The sequence below is a fragment of the Mesoplodon bidens genome (assembly GCF_964165515.1).
Source record: "Mesoplodon bidens genome assembly, chromosome: 10".
Lineage (NCBI taxonomy): Eukaryota > Metazoa > Chordata > Mammalia > Artiodactyla > Ziphiidae > Mesoplodon > Mesoplodon bidens.
In genome coordinates, this window is record NC_138172.1 from 20,963,134 (window position 1) to 20,976,551 (window position 13,418).

The 13,418-nt window shown below is 38.8% G+C and overlaps 1 protein-coding gene across 6 annotated transcripts in view; it reads right to left on the reverse strand.

Annotated features, from left to right (window-relative positions):
- The window catches only part of MITF (melanocyte inducing transcription factor), a 227,160-nt gene that overhangs the window by 130,287 nt on the left and 83,455 nt on the right, over positions 1–13,418 (reverse strand). The window contains exon 1 of one of the 6 annotated variants that reach the window (XM_081246297.1): positions 1–13,418. This exon is cut by the window's right edge and continues 28,050 nt beyond it. The exons of the other annotated variants lie outside the window; for them this stretch is intronic. The gene's annotated coding sequence lies outside the window, so the exon portion shown is untranslated. 6 annotated transcript variants of the gene reach the window in all.

The following is a 13,418-nucleotide window of genomic DNA, read 5'->3' on the forward strand; positions in this document are numbered from 1 at the left end:
CCTTGGAAGCCATCCTATAGGCTGACTCAGAAACGTAGCCTGTCGACAAGCCAAAAACAGCTACAAACCAGGGCTCCAAAAACTCAGTGGGTTTAATCCTCTCATCCACCTACTAACCCCTGCTAGTACATATGCATCTGGCTTTTGTTAAAGCACTTCTGCAAACGTACAGAGGATGAGTAATCGTTCAGACTTCGTCAAACATGCCAAACCCATCACTAATAACAGCAGTTTCATTTACTCATCACATTTTTGGGTGCCTTGATTTTATTTTTTTAAGAGAAATGAGCGTTTTTGCTGATGCAAATTCCCTGCCACTAGACCATGCACACATTATCCAAAAGGCAATAGGCTGCCTGGTGTGTGTATAACTTTTTCTGGGTCCTTGTCAGCAGTCAGAAATGTTGAACTAATATGTAAAGGCATAGCCTGCTTGATAAACTGTCTTTTAACATTAATAACACCACTATTTTCCTAAATAAACCCTCCAGCCAATTCTACTCTTTCTTTCATTGAAAAAGGCAATCATTTTATTATAATCAGAAATACGAAGAATAAGAAAAATAAGAAATACTCAAGCATAAATTCATCTCTCACTGTCTCACCATCCAATCCCTTCTCTTAGAGATATTCACTGTTGACAATTTTCAATGTATCATTCCCGAAATTTCTATGTACATAGTATGCATGTATGTATACACACACACACACAAACATTCTTCAGAAAAACTCCTGGGGACTGAGGAGTCTCAGACATCAGAATTTTCTAGATTTTGTAACAATAATGAAGTATATACAGAGTGTAATGTCCCTAGTGAGATCAGGGCAACAGCTCATAATCAACCATGTTAATTGAATATTCATGTTTTCTGGAAGAAATATTAAGTGGGATAATAAAGACTCTAAATAGCCTTGTGTCATTTCAGGGCAGGTAATTCTGCCAAGTGAGATTTTTTTTAAAAAGTCATTCATCATTTAGAAACTTTTGAATTTTGGAATTGTGGATAAGGGATTTTAGCCCTATCGTTTTTCTCCCAGTTACTCTTACCAAGTTTTGAAAACTTTTTTTTATTAAAAACATTCATGATAAGAAATTTTTAAAATACATATGAATAAAATTAAAGTCACCTGTAAAATCCCACCACACAGAGAATCGAGCTTTTATTCACTCATGTGTTGAGTGCCTCCTGGGAGTACAGACTCAGTACTCCGTGGGCACACTAAAAAATTAAAGCAAACATAAATTCTATTTTCTTTCATTTTTTTTAAATTGGAGTATAGTTGATTTACAATGTTGTGTGAGTTTCAGGCATAGAGCAAAGTGAATCAGCTATACATATACATATATCCATTCTTTTTTTTTTTTATATTCTTTTCCCATATAGGCCATTACAGAGTATTGAGTGGAGTTCCCTGTGCTCTGCAGCAGGTTCTTATTAGTTATCTAGTTTATGTATAGTAGTGTGGATACTTCAGTCCCAATCTCCCAATTTATCCCTCCCCACATCCCCTGGTAACCATAAGTTTGTTTTCTACATTCGTGCCTCTATTTCTGTTTTGTAAATAAGTTCATTTGTACCCTTTATTTCTTAGACTCCACATATAAGCAACAGGATGTGATATTTGTCTTTTTGTGTCTGACTTACTTCATTCAGTATGACAATCTCTAGGTCCATCCACGTTGCTGCAAATGGTATTACTTTGTTCTTTTTTATGGCTGAGTAATATTCCACTGTATATATGTATCACATCTTTTTTATCCATTCCTCTGTTGATGGGCATTTAGGTTGCTTCCATGACCTGGCTATTGTAAATAGTGCTGCAACGAACACTGGAGTGCATGTATCTTTTTGAATTATGGTTTTCTCTGGGTATATGCCTAGGAGTGGGATTGCTGGGTCATATGGTAGTTCCATTTTTAGTTTTTTAAGGAACCTCCATACTGTTCTCCATAGTGGTTGTACCAATTTACATTCCCACCAACAGTGTAGGAGGGTTCCCTTTTCCAAATCCTATTTTCAAACAAGGTAGAAAGTTATACCTGTTTTAAACTAATAATATCCACCTTGCAAAACTGTTCCCGAAAAAGATATGAACTCTTTCATTTACTCATTCATTGATTCAAACATTCATTGAGCTTCTATTATATGCCACACAATATGCTAAATACTAGGTATTTGGGTGGCCTGGATGTAGCATATAAAACTACCAGACATCAGATTAAATCTGAGTTTCAAATAAATCAGAGCTTCTATTATACGCCACACAATATGCTAAATACCAGGTATTTGGGCGGCCTGGATGTAGCATATAAAACTACCAGACATCAGATTAAATCTGAGTTTCAAATAAATCAGAAATATTTCAGTATAGTATGTCCCACATTTGAGACATACATTTTTACAGATATAGTTTTTTTTGTTTGTTTGTTTTTTTGTTTTTTGCATTACGCGGGCCTCTCACTGTCATGACCTCTCCTGTTGCGGAGCACAGGCTCCACGCGCAGGCTCAGCGGCCATGGCTCACGGGCCCAGCCACTCCGCGGTAGGTGGGATCTTCCCTGACCGGGGCACGAACCCGTGTCCCCTGCATCGGCAGGCGGACTCTCAACCACTGAGCCACCAGGGAAGCCCACAGATATAGTTTTTAAGTATTTGAGATATACTTATGCTTTTTAAATGTCCCACATTTGGGACACACTTATGTTAAAATATTACTTGTTTTGATCTGAAATTCAAATTTCACTGGGTGTCCTATATTTCACTGCACGAAAGAGGCAGAGTCCTTGTTATCATGAACCCTCAGTCTAGCGCTAGGGAGTGGAGGAAGGTAGTTGGACAGGTAATAAATAGGCAAACAACGACATACACAGTGTAAACAGAAAAAAGAGCTATGAAGGTGATAAACTGAGCAATTAAGATGGAAATAAAGAAGAATATTATTTAAATACAGAGTTCTTAAGGAAAGGCTTGTCTAGGAAGCTAACTCTGAGGGAAAGAGCATGCTGAAGGAAATAAAAACCTCATAATAGTGGAGCAGCTTGCACAAGACCTAGCCCATAGTATATGCTCAATAAATGTTCATTTCATTCCTTGGCAGGGCCAGGACTTCATCTCTTGGCTCACCCTAGTCTGGCCCTGTGCCTTGGGATGGAGAAAGATAATAAGAAGGGGTATAGTATACGTGGACCACCAACGGCTTCCTCCTTCAGAAAGTCTGGCAGCCACCATCTGTCTACAACCTCATGAGAGATCCTGAGCGAGAACTTCCCAGCACAGCCCTCTGGAGTGCCTGGCCCACAGAAACCATGATATCAATAGATAACGAAATGATAGCTATTACTTTCAATCACTATGTTTTAGTATGATTTGTTATGCAAAAACAGTAACCAAGTGGTGGCAAGAATGGGGACCACCCAGAACTCTCAGACACTGCTGGTGGAAATGTAAATTGAGGCAGCTGCTTTGGGAGACTGCTGGTGGCACCTAGGAAAGCCAGACATACATACATCCCGAGCACCAGCCCAGCTTCCATTCCCACTGGCACTGCTGCACTTCTGGTTCTTGCCATTTCCCACAACACAGCCCCTTCCTCCCTGCTCTGCTGGATTTGCAACACCTCCAATACCAATTACACACACAGCCCCCAGACTGATCTTCCTAAAGCTCACCTTTCACCCTGACATTTGGCTGCTCCAAAAGTCTTTCATATATAAACTTAATAAACATTTGCTGATTGATTACTTGTAAGATTCAAATCTAGAGAGTTTTACTAACTTGGCACTGAGGAGGAAAAGACTGAAAGCAAATAACCCAGGCATTCAGAGATTTACAAGGCAGCTCCTTGAAATGCCCTCCAAAAAAATTAAACCATTGCCAGAAATCCTGATTGTTGTGAAATACGTATGTGGAAATACATCTCAAGGACCTACTGCTATCCATTCAAATGGAATGTCACCCCCCCAGAAAACTGAGTACGGTTATGATGGTGGCAACCGAGATCAGATTTGCATAGTGAAGAATAAATTTCAAACCTGAAAGGTCTTCCATTGCATGGAAAGGGAAAAGTAACAGTGTATAAAAAACAAAGAGGAAGAAAAAGAGAAAAAGGAAGGGAAGGGAGGACAACCCTTAACCTTCTCTAGAATTTTCTGTTAATGCCCTACTCTCTGATGATTGTGTGGGACCATATCATTAGTGGTGGTAATGGGAGGGAAAACCATAATAATTGTAACTACTGCCATTTACTCTGTGACTGCCACATGCAGACACTATGCTGAGCCATAAGATGCTTATATTGTCATCAGCATTAATGCAACCAATATTTATGCCAGGCACTGTGCTATCTGCTTTACAAGCATCATCTTATTTAACCCTCAAAGCAATTTTGCAAGATTAGATATTATTATTATTCCCATTTTACAGATGAGGAAACTGAGGGATGGAGAGGCCAGCTAACTTGCCTTAGGTTTTATCCATGAACACTTTGAGGGTCTAGGATAAAGTAAGATTCAATAAACGGTGAAAATCAATAAGAAAAAGATTTAAATGCCTCATGGGAATACTTGAAACATGGAAAGAAAAATAAATTACTGAAAATATTGGAAGTCAATTTATGGCAACATAAGAACTGACATTCATGAAACCACAATGGATGGGATGAAATACACACAGAACAACACGAGGAATCTCAGCTAAACTGGCAGAATTTAAGCTCCATGTTGTGCACTTTGAAAGGGAGAATCAGAGCCCATATTCATTCATTTATTCATTTATTTATTCATCAAATATCTGTTGAACACCTCCTATGTGTCAGACACTGTTTGAAGTGCTGGGGATACAGCAGTGAACAAAGAGACAAAAATCTCTACTTCTATGGAACATCAGGGTGAGAAAGGGAATATGGACAATAAACTTAGTAAATAACTAAGCCATCTAAGGTGTTAAAGGCAGCAAGTGCTAGGGTAAAAATAAAGCACCAAGGACCAAGATAGGGGCAGGAAGGGAATGCTATTTTAAAAACAGTAGTCAGGGCAAGCCCAGAGGGTGACAATGGAGCAAAGGCTTAAAGGAGGTGAGGAGAGGAGCTCTGTGGATGGTTGGAGGTCGAGCATCCCAGATGGGGCCATGCCTGGCATGCCGGAGCAAAAGCGAGGAGGCAGGTCTAGCTGCCACAGGGAAGCCCAAAGGAGAAAACAGGAGATACAACCAGATGAAACAACAGAAGCCAAACTGCAAAAGGCTCTTTGCTCACTGGATATCCATGATTCTTCAGCTTTGAGGGTCATGAATTACTCGTAGAAGCTGATGAAAGCTAGGAGCCTTCACCCCAAAAAGTGCGCACACCCAAAATGCTGTCCTAATTTCAGAGGGTTGACATCTCCCTGCTAGACTCCCAGGATCTCCACAACATCCTAGAGGAGATCACAGTCCCTCCAGCTGAACCAAAGAAACACCCTGGATCTAACTTTGTATTTAATGACATCCCAAAGGGAGACAGCAGCTCAGGACAGTGGACACCAGGATTCCTCCAGTCTCTGAGGCTGTGCTTGTGCCAACGTCCTCACCAACTCAGGGAGGTCATGCTCAAACACCAACAGCCCTGAGGGAAGCCAACTACATGCGTCACCTGGGGGCTCTTTGCTAGTCACAGGGTTCAGACACGAAACTACATCACTAGTGACCTTAACATCCAAAGAGTAGAGGAATGCATGCAGTCATAGCCCAAGGGGAACTGGATGCATGTGGACCTAATCTACCGCCTTGCAGTTCATACGTGTGTGTGTGTGTTTGTGTGTGTGTGTGTGTGCATATGTAGGTACACATATATTTATATATTTTAATTCTCTTCATACAAGCTAGAAGAGAACCGAGATTGTTTTTTGTTTTGTTTCGTTTTGTTTCGTTTTGTTACTGCTGAATTCCCAGTGCTTAGAACAGTATCTGGCCCACAGTTAGATGCTCATTAAATAAATAATGGTTGAATGAATGAATAAATCCAAAGAATTACTTCTTTGCAAATCACTCTAGGAAATCAGTGGATCAAAATGTCACAACTGAATAGACAGAATAGTTATGTTGGAAAGGTTCAAGGATATGGTTAACTAGGGATTAGAAAAGCTCGATGCAACATGAGCACAGTATTCCATGTCATAAAACATGCCTAGGGAAGATTAGAAATTATACCAGCTTTCTGCCTCAGTCACGCAAGTTTCTCACCAATGCTTCTCAAACCATTTGTAATTTGTGGTTTGCATCAGTTTGTCTGTTTTTTTTTTAAATTTCAAATCCAACACAGATCAATACTTTTTTTTTTTTTTTTTTTTTTTTTTTGCGGTACGCGGGCCTCTCACTGTTGTGGCCTCTCCCATTGTGGAGCACAGGCTCCGGACGCGCAGGCTCAGCGGTCATGGCTCACGGGCCCAGCTGCTCCACGGCATGTGGGATCTTCCCGGACCGGGGCACGAACCCGTGTCGCCTGCATCGGCAGGCGGACTCTCAACCACTGCGCCACCAGGGAAGCCCCAGATCAATACTTTTGTAAACATAATAAAAATGAATTCTAAGACAAATGAAATGAAAAACAAAACAGACACACAAATATGCAAGCCCAAATTTGTATTAGATTCAAGAGACCTAAAAATCACTCTGTCCAATTGCTATAAAGGTTTCTGAACACTCAATATCTGTTCATACCTCACTGCTGACCGACACATAGTTCATGAACAGTCTAGTCCATGAATCATACTTGGAGTAGCATGACTCAGATCACACGCACACACACACACACACACACACAGACACACACACATATACACACGTATATTGGAGATTCCAGCATCCACTTCAGATGCTAATGCTTTTGCTTTCCAGCTGATAATGAGAAAAATAACGTTCTGCTTCTATTACATTTCTGTCAGATACTTATTTCAACCATCTAGGAATAAAATTATCAACTCCATGATGCTCATTAATATCAAACTCCAAGAATATGTTAAAATATTGACTACACCTCACTTCAAATTATCCCAAGATTTAAACATAGAAATTAGGAACAGATTGTTCATTTTATAACAGATCCTACATTTAGTAAACTAATTATAATGAGATATATTTTAAGCATCTAAATATGATGGTGATTTTATATTAATCCATTTATAAAATGTAGTCTATATAGTTACCTCCTATGTCTATATATCTGCAGCTTTTCAGAAATATATTTATTGTGCAAACTAGTATAAAGAGGTTTTTAAAATTCTACTAAAATGATATACGCCTGGGCCACCAGTATTTTCCTTTACCTATTCTAAGTTCGTTAACATTAACTACTTGAAAATTATCCTATATAATATATAACCTACATAAAATTGGATTAAGTATAATTTATAAACAAAACCAACATATGACTCTTCTAAGAAGTAAACAGATTGTCCTTTTCTTTTTTCTTTAAATTATCCTTTATCCCAAAATACAACCTCTGAAACTACATAAACATAATCCTGAAATTTCTAGCCATTCACAAAGCTTCCTTAGGTCGGAATGAGTTAACGATTTTCCTCACAGTCCAACTAAACGTGCATTCCACAGGAAAGCCTGCTTGAGGCGGAACACAGAGTCAATACTCACTGATTCACTTCTTAGCTGGCAGCCAGGCAAGTAATCCTAACTTTGGGCCTACTGTAAATAAAGGCAAGGATATTCCTAATGGTACTTATAACATGAATTGTCTAGAGGTGGCCTTCAAGACTGTTCCCTTCAAGCCCCACAGAGCATCTATCACATCATCTGGCAGCAGGAGTAAATAACACTGAATTACAGAGGGAAACTGTTGATTCCTCATTTCTTCCAGGTCACGGAGGCTCAGATATACAAACCCCTTATGGCAAGGATTTTGCATCTTTGAGCAAAGCAAAGTAAAACGGTGAGCTGATTAAGGCAAAATAAGAAAAAGCAATAAGCAAATGGTATTATAATGGTGCACCTATACAGCAAAAACTGAGAAGTTAACTCAAGAATGAAGTCTGCTAAAAAAAAAAAAAAAAAAAAAGAAACAAAACAAAACTCTTCGTCAATACCTGCACCTATACCTGGATTATAATAGGCAGGTAATAAGTGCAGTATTGGAGGAAGGGAGAAGATAAAGAAGATTCAAACAAAGCACGTGCAAGCTCTGAAAAACACAAAAACACTGTGCACAACAACAGAATGCAGACAGTGAATTATGCTGATGCTTTGTTACAATTTAGAAAAGCTTAACTTGAAAAATAACAGCAACTTCCATTCTTTGAGAACTTACTATGTATCAAGCACTGTGCAGAGCATCCATCATTTCATGCAATTTTTTCCAAAACCCTGCAAGACTGGAATTAGTATGCCCACTACAAATAAGGAGACAGGCTCAAGGATGGAAATAACTTGACTGAGATTAAAGTCAAACACATTAGATTAATGTTTGTCTAATTCCAAGCTTGTGCCTTTAACCTCACAACTCACTGTCTTCCAATGTCCAAACATTAAAAAATAATAATAACAATGACAAATGTTCATAGCTGCACCATTTGTAAATGCCCCAAACTAGAAAACTCCCTAAATACCCATCAACAGGAGAATGGACAAATAAATCTCAAAAAATGTATGCAATGAAATACCATATAATCATGAAAGTGAATCAGCTACAACTACCCACAGCAACACAGATGAATTTCTAAAACATAATCGTGATGAATAAGTGCCAGGCACAGGTAAGTACCTATGTGTGACTGTATGACTGAATCCATTTCTATAAAGCCCAAAACAGGCAAAATTAATCTATGCTGTTAGGAGTCAGGATGGTGGCTACCATTCGGAGGGTTAATGACTAAAGGACACAGGAAGGGAGCATCTGGGGTGCAGATGTCATTTGATTAATTGATCTGAGAGCTGGATTTTATAAAAACACATCATGCTATACACTTAACAATAAGCACACTTTTCTCTAAACAGATTACACTTCAATAAAATATTTTTTAATCAAAAGAAGATGCACCTACTTAAGGCATTTTCTACTTTATCCTTTTAATGTATTTAGACTCAAATATTCTTTAATAAAGCACATACTATATCTTCCCAAGCTTTACAAATCTTAAGTACAAATGTGAGAAAACAAATCATTAGAAGAATGGAATAATGCCATTTGTAGCAAAATGGATGAAGCTAGAGATTACCATATTAAGTGAAGTAAGTCAGACAAAGACAAATATCACATGATATCACTTATATGTAGAGTCTTAAAAATGATACAAATAAACTTATTTACAAAAAAGAAATAGACTCACAGACACAGAAAACAAATTTATGGTTACCAAAGGGGATAGCGGGGGGAGAGGGGAGGGTAAATTAGGAGTTTGGGATTAACATATACACACTACTATATATAAAACAGATAAACAACAACGACCTACTGTCTAGCAGCACAGGGAACTATACTCAATATATTATTAACCTGTAATGGAAAAGAATCTGAAAAAGAATATATATATATGTATACGTATAACTGAATCACTTTGCTGTACACTTGAAACTCACACAACACTGTAAATTAACTATACTTAAATAAAAAATAATTATAAAAAATAAAAATCATTAGAGATTTGTAAATAGACTGGAATTGGGGGAAAACAACTGACTAGGAGTCCAAAAAATCTGTCTGGGTGTATTCTTCTGTTCTCTAAGTGCATACTCTTGAGAGGAAGGCATTTAACCTCACCTGTGGTCAGCGTCCTCATCCAAAAATTGAAGGAATCAGACCCAATAATCCTCAAGGCACCTCATTCTAGTCCTTTTTTCTGAGCCCTACACTTGCTCGTATCACACTGCTGCAGCATTCACACAGAAAAGGGGAACAAAAGAGCAACTGCTTGCAACTCTATCACATGATACAAGGGTAGAAGGAAACAAACTTGACATGTACATTTAATCAACCTTTGATTATCAATGTAAGATATTACAGCTCTGCAGACAATCCCCAGAAACTGAATTATATCACTCACCACTGGGTCTCACAGCAGCCTTGTTCACATACCCTGAAGGTCCCACACAAAGCAGAATGGTCAAGTTGTCAGACAAAATCTTTTGTGGATTTTTTACTCTAGGGTCATCAGCACCACCAACCTCCACCTTTACCACAGATAATTGCATATTTCCAGTTTTCCCTAAGATCTGGTCATTCAATCAGATAAACGCAGAGAAATACACAACAGCTTATGTTGCAATACATTCTGATTTCATGCTCCTTTGTACAAATCCATTAGACTCTCTTACCTTCTTGCAATGCAAGAACAGAAGCCTAATGCTGCTGATGGGACCCTGTATTAGTCAGGGTCCAATCAGGAGAAAGAAACCACACAGTAATTTGAATGGAGAAAGTTTAATATAAGGAATGATTAACTTCAACAGGGAATTAGCTTATAAGAAGTAAACAAAACTCTAAAGAATATAGGAATGGCAGATATAAGGAGCAGTCACTACCCTTAGGGCTCAGAGTCTTCCTCCCCAGGGCTGAGATCCAGGTCCTTTGAGCTCTCTGCATGGCAGGAAACTCACTGCGGTGCTGCACCTGTGGAACTTACTGGACTCCATCCTCTAGGATGCCAGGGAAGGCTATTCACAGAGAGGTGGCCCACCAGAGGCACTCTGCTCCAAATGTCCTCAAGAATGCCAGAGGAAGCTGGCGGCTACTACATGCAGCTCTGGCCACCATGCACTACAGGAACCAGGCACTGGAGAAACACCCACCCATTCAGTGCCACAGGCACTGCAGGAAACAAACACTGACAACACTGATTTAGAGGGAGGAAAATTCACTTTTCAAGAGGCAAACAAGTCTGACAACAGCAGGAATAACAGAACTACTTCCAAGTCAGGTGCAGGGTTCTTGTTTCCTGGGATACATCTAAACTGTCTTCTTTTTACTGTATGCTGAGTTTGTCCCAAATCACTTTTTAGATGGTCCTTAGCATGGCACAGCTTTGATAATACCAGTCTTCTGACAAATGATGACGGACTTTGAATATAAAATCACTCACTGAGCCATAAATAATGCTGCTCATATTTTGACCTTTGCTTAGCCATTCACACGAATGTGTTAACTGTTCTGTAATAGGATAATTTCAGGCGTGTGTGTGTCATTCGTGGTCTTTTGTCCAAGCTCTGGTCATTCTGCTAAGCAAAATGCAGGCTGGAGGGCATCTCTGGAACCAGAAAAGAAATTATATTCAACTACTCATATGCTAGGAGAGCAGGATTAATGATCAGGTAGTGTCATAAAGGATTCCAACAACAGGAAAGATCCAAAATAAACAAGCAAACACTGGTCAATAAGTCACTTTGGTACAGATCACAAAATGCAGGCTTTTTAGAGAACATCAGATGTGGGGAAAGACCTTGATGCTAAAAGAAATAAAATAATCATAATCCATATTTCCAGAAAAAAGGAAAAAAGCATAGAAGACTAAGGTTCAAAACCCAACTATATGGTGCATATAAGCAACTAACCTTAAGTAGAAGGACACAGAAAAACTGACTGAAAAAGTAGAATGAAAATAAACATTCCTTGGGAATTCCCTGGCAGTCAGTGGTTAGGACTCTGTGCTTCCACTGCAGGGGGCACAGGTTTGATCTCTGGTCGGGGAAGTTAAGATCCCGGAAGCCATGCAGTGTGTCCAAAAATAAATAAAAATACTACTCTCTCACTTCGTCCCAGCGGCATTGACATATATATACACTACCAAATGTAAAACAGATAGCTAGTGGGAAGCAGCCGCATAGCACAGGGAGATCAGCTAGGTGCTTTGTGACCACCTAGAGGGGTGGGATAGGGAGGGTGGGAGGGAGACGCAAGAGGGAGGGGATATGGGGATATATGTGTACATATAGCTGATTCACTTTGTTATACAGCAGAAACTAACACACCATTGTAAAGCAACTATACTCCAATAAAGATGTTAAAAAAATAAATAAAATAAAATAAAATAAAATGTTATTTTAAAAAAAAAGAAAGAAAAGAAATATTCCTTGTGAACACCAACCTAATTTAGGACTCAAAAAGCCTGAGTTGAATAATGAATGCATTTCAGTTGGGGCCAAAAGAGACTTTGGAAAAGAAATAAAATAGAAAAATAAGGAAATCACAGGGAAAAGCAAACACTGTTCTGTGTTTGTGTGTGGGCGGGTGAGAGGGTGAATTTGAAATCTGGGAAATAACTTAGTCACCGTTTCGCAGCACAGTCCAAGGAAGGAAGAATAGAGGGTGAGCTGCACAGAACCCCCTCTGTTGCTCTCTATCTCACACTCAGCTGCTTTGTCTTCCTGGGACTGAACCTTCCAGTTTCTTATTTCCATTCGATTTGGTTAGGTTTGGTCTTTTTTTTTTTTTCCATAGGAAGCTAAGCTCTTTGAAGGTAGAAATGTCTCTCTTTTTTTTTAACTTTATTTCCCCAGTATCTAGGACAGTGCTAAGAACAGAACAAATACTCAAGAAATATTTGTTGGGTGAACTAACAAAATCTAAGAAAGGAACTTTTATTTGATTATATATTGAGTATCAAGTGTTACATAGCAAGCACATTCTAAACCAAGGGCCAGTAAAAATGTTAGGCTTGGTGGGCCCCATATGGTCTCTATTGCATGTTTTTTTGTTTTTATTTTTACCTTAAGTGTTTGAAAACAACTATTAATCGTAAAAACCATTCTTAGTTCTATGGCTAATACATACATACATACATACACACACACACAAGCAACTTAATCTGGCTTGTACTTCTGCTTTCATGGATAAATTTCTTTTTCTTTCCTATTCTAAACAGAGTATTCAGGAGCTAATATTAACTTTGCTGCTATCTACTTATGTTTTCTTTTAATTTTTTCAGTCTAATTTGATCCTATTGAAGGAAAACAATAAATTCAAGGGCCTGAAACAATAAAACACAAGGTAAGCAAGTTCAGGACTGCAAGAGAGAAGCAACCTTGAATCCAAGCGTACAGTCTCTGCCATCTCTCCTTGCTTCCCGTACATGCTACTCAGTAGATTTTAAGTTTCAGCAACCTCATTAGTTTTTCAGGCTTTATGACTCAAGCTTAGGGGGTGGGGGGAGAGGGCAGCGACCCACAAAACAAAGACTTCAATGTCTCCAGAAGTTGAGAAAATTCCAGCATTGTCAGGGCAGATACTATTTATAACCCATTTAATGTGTACGCTCCTGAATGCATTTTCTACGGCGAATATCCAACCTACGCTTCTGAATTCCTGGTTTCCGCAATGGTGAAGGCGGCAAGCAGCTAAAAGTCTGACGACTAAAGGGGGAAAAAAATGAACTCTGTGCTATTACTATTTTATAACATCCGCCATCATGTGACAGAATTAAAAGGTTCCTGTTTTTGACT